The sequence below is a fragment of the Sinocyclocheilus rhinocerous genome, unplaced genomic scaffold (genome assembly GCF_001515625.1).
Source record: "Sinocyclocheilus rhinocerous isolate Xijiao unplaced genomic scaffold, SAMN03320098_v1.1 scaffold498, whole genome shotgun sequence".
In the NCBI taxonomy this organism is placed as follows: domain Eukaryota; kingdom Metazoa; phylum Chordata; class Actinopteri; order Cypriniformes; family Cyprinidae; genus Sinocyclocheilus; species Sinocyclocheilus rhinocerous.
The window spans coordinates 511,261-515,570 of NW_015633594.1; the positions used below are offsets into that span (position 1 = coordinate 511,261).

At 35.3% G+C, this 4,310-nt stretch overlaps 1 protein-coding gene across 1 annotated transcript in view; it reads left to right on the forward strand.

Annotated features, from left to right (window-relative positions):
- Positions 1-2,858: 2,858 nt before the first annotated feature.
- LOC107744693 (MAGUK p55 subfamily member 6) overlaps positions 2,859-4,310 on the forward strand; it is a 14,654-nt gene continuing 13,202 nt past the window's right edge. Inside the window, exon 1 of the mRNA XM_016558505.1 lies at positions 2,859-2,933. The gene's annotated coding sequence lies outside the window, so the exon portion shown is untranslated. The remainder of the gene's footprint in view (positions 2,934-4,310) is intronic.

Here is a 4,310-nt window from a genome sequence, read left to right on the forward strand (position 1 = left end):
ATGCACCAAGAGCTTGTAACACTTCAAAGAGATAGGAAAAATTGAAATCGCATCATATGACCCCTTTACAATCATAAGATATAGTTTAATAGTTATGATACTGTTTTGAAATCAAATCCTTGAATTTTGAATTTGAATACGACAGGAAACACTGGCATTTAATGAAAAAAAAAACATATGCATAAACCCAAAAAGGAAATAAAACAGTTATCGAATGAGCATGTGTCCTATTCTGTGTTCTAAACTCCTGAAACATTGGTGACTCATATTTTAAAACAGTAAATGCAATTTGGGAAAGAAATCAATCATATCTGTATGTGTAAAAATATTCAGATGTAACCCCCTTTGTAATCGTTAACATTTTCATAAGTAACTGTAATTAATTACACATTTATCTGTTACTGTAACAGATTACAGTTACATTTATCTTGTAATGAAATGACGTAATTCCGTTACATGTTACTCCCCAACAGTAATATATAATTGTAAATAAATGCTTTAAATGTGTTGATGCTGCCCTGTTCTGGACAATAAGATTAAAATAGAGGTCACCACCTGGACTGAAGATGTACCTGAAAATCCTATATCTTATTTTATTACGGTGTCAAAGCTGATAATGATAATACCATAGCTTAAAGTGTGATCCTGTTATTGCAAACTGAATATTTCATGACGATGATGGCTACGTTTTTATTTTTGTTAAAGGGGTCATATGATGCGATTTCAAGTTTTCCTTTCTCTTTGGAGTGTTACAAGCTGATTGTGCATAGATAAGATCCCTGAAGTTGCAAAGACTAAAGTCTCAAAACCAAAGAGATATTCTTTATCAAAGTTAAGACTCTGCTGTAACAATAGTGATGGTCTTCAACATTAGACTCCTTAAAAACTTTAGCCTTTTTCCAATTAATAATGGTGTTGGATGGAGTGATTGAAACATTATATGTGACTTTGTAGTTTCTTTTGGATTCTTGTGGCTTCATACAAAATTACCCCCTGTGAAGTGAGACAGGAAGGCCGCTGTCTTGATCTCGTAATGACTCCCAATCAGATTAAACTTCTACGCTTATTCTTAATCTGTTGTATTCACCTGCCGTCACACGGTTCTCACGGTTGCAAAGGGGTGGGAAAATTTCTGGTTAATTTTCCGGAAACTTTACAAAAATCCCTGGAATATTCTAAAAAAAAATCCTGGAATGTTTCCAAAATTTACTGGAAATGTTCCACCTTTTTGCAACCCTACGCCACAGTCATAGTATTTTTCTACTTCCTTAAGCCTTGAAATGGATATGCATTGTATTGGACTTGAAAAGACATGAATTAGTAAATTTTTTACTGCTTTTATTTGATTGAAATTACAGTAAAAACAGCAATTATCACTATATTATTATAAATGTAAATTATTTCTGTGATGGCAAAGCTAAATTTTCCAGTCTTCAGTGTCACATGGTGCTTCAGAAAGCATTTTAATATGATGATTTGGTGCTCAAGAAATATTTATCAATGTTGAAAACAGTTGTGCTGCTAAATATTTTTTTGTGGAAACCATGATACATTTATTTTTCAGGGTTCTTTGATGAATAGAAAGTTCAGAAGTAGCCTACAGCATTTATTTAAAATAGAAATATTTTGAAACAATAACATTCTTTAGTCACTTTTATTGTCAATTGAATGCATCCCTGCTTTTATATGATCATTATATATGAAATTATATGAATTTGCTCTATTAATATACTGACCCATAACTTTTGACTGGTAGTGTATCTCAGTTTTGTGGTGTGTATGTTAAAGGTTTACTTCCCTAAAAGATATGTGTTCTTCCTAAACGCATGTTAAGAGCGTAGTGGAAGTAAAAATGTACTAATTCATGTCTTTTCAAGTCCAATACAATGCATATCCATTTATACTATGACTATGGTTGCAAAAAGATGGAAAATTTCCAGTAAATTTTGGAAACATTCTTAATGTTTTTCCCACCCCTTTGCAACCGTGAGAACCGTGTGACGGCAGGTGAATACAACAGATTAAGAATAAGCGTAGAAGTTTAATCTGATTGGGAGTCATTACGAGATCAAGACAGCGGCCTTCCTGTCTCACTTCACAGGGGGTAATTTTGTATGAAGCCACAAGAATCCAAAAGAAACTACAAAGTCACATATAATGTTTCAATCACTCCATCCAACACCATTATTAATTGGAAAAAGGCTAAAGTTTTTAGGAGTCTAATGTTGAAGCCCATCACTGTTGCACAACTCACAGTACACTGGTAATTTAAAGCGAGCAGAGTAATCACATGCTGCTGACTCTGTCTTGTGTGATTTGCTATGAACCACTGTACATGATGTGGGTTGCACAGTATGCTGTAGAAGAGTATGTTCGCACTAAAGCTTGAGGCCAAAAGGCTGGGGAAAACGTAACTAGGCCAAGGTGTTTCAAAGTGGAGGAGCATGTAAGAGAAGCTTACATTCAACACAAAATAAAATCAATGTTTGTTCAAACTGTTACGTTTAAACTAACTGCAAAGACCGCCATGCATTAACTGTTAAAAGCGTAGTGGAAACATCATTCTCTGTGATCATGCGGAAGTGTTTTATTACTTTCAGAGGAACTTTGCAGAGTCATTTGTAAGTGAGCTTCTCTTTTGTTTTGTTTTTAATAAAGGGATTGTTATTTTTGCTTGCATTTAGCTGTCTGCTCATTTTCCCACAACAATGCAGTGGTAATTAAATGCAAGTATTAGTTTTTCAACCAGATGCCAATCTCAGTTAATATAGTCTTGGTGCATTGTTTTATGTAAACCCACTGACAGGTGGGCTTTGGCAGTTTTTAAAAATGTTGGAAATCTGTCCTCTCACAGGTTTTTCTGTCTCCATGAGCTCCAGATGAGCAGAGGGTGAGCAGAGGTTCTGTGAACTGCACTGAAATTCATTTTGCAGGTGAGTCATTACATATAGCATGTAGTGTTATATTCTGTTGTCAGAATATTATCCTTTCTGCGCTGGATTGACGTGTATGAAAATAAAATACTCATGCCACATTTCCTCATCATAAACGGGTGCTATTATAATATCCAGAGATGCTGAATTAAATGTTTTTGCCATTGCTAAAGTACAGCTTTTTTCAGAGTTTTGCTTGTTTCTACACAAAACCTATCGTATGTGCTTCTCTGTATAAACGCACATATCGTAGGATTGTGGTGTTTATGTTAAAGCTATAATCAGCAATCGACAGAAACAGATCTAGGTTTTGCTTGTAGAATATCTTTGATCGTGTGTCTCTGATCATGTGGATGCACTGTTGTGTGTAAAGATGGTTTGTTTGTGGGTAAAGTCCTTTTCTCTTGAAATCACCTCATGCATAGTTCAAGGGCCTTCTAAAAGGTTTCAGTGACACAAGATTTAAATGGATGAATCTCATGCACTTGGCTGACACTGCATGGTTAAAAATTTCTCTGATATGTGTTTTTATCATAACCGTTTGACTTCTTCATTCTGTTTTCAATGAAAATGGAAAACGAGCACAGAGTGATGGAGTGAGTAAACATTCTGATGTGGACCTGCTTCTTCCTGTACCCAGGTGCATGGTTCTCATTGCTATTGAAGACAAATTTTGTCTTAGCCATGATGAGCTTGCTCTGCGATATAGGAATAATGACTGTTGCCAATGCCAAGTCTGGCACAGGTAAGCACCTTAGAGCACGGGTCTCCAAACTCAGTCCTGGAGGGCTGGTGTCCTGCAGAGTTTGGATCTGCCTTAGAGCCTCTTACAGGTTTATGAGAAGCTTTATAGATCACTTGGGTGCATGACATTTGTGATATCCACTGAGATGGGACAGTGGCATGGCTTGCTTCACAATTATTTCTTTAGACAAGTGACCAGGTGATGATATTTAGCAGAGCTTTGTAAGGCAGCATTGCTTTGGTAACTCATCCTGCGATGTTCTTTCGACATATGTGAATGATAATTGTTGAGGAAAGCTGTGCTAGTAGTTAAACTATCAATCAGACTTGTGATTTTGCCTGGCAGATCATAAAAGAAGGTCAAATTGCATTGAAGGTGAAACCAGAGTCATACTGAGCAGAGTGAAATGAAGACAATGTTTATTTATTTTGATGTTGTTATTATTTATTGAATTATTATATTTATTATATTGAAATAGTGTATTATGTTTAAAGGAAATCTATTATTTAAGTTTTTGTTTTAACTTTAGTAAATGCACAATGTTTCCAAAGTCATTAAGTGATTAAACAATCATGGTCTCAATATTAATTAAATACTTTTGATTATGATTCCCCCCCCCCCCACCACCTATA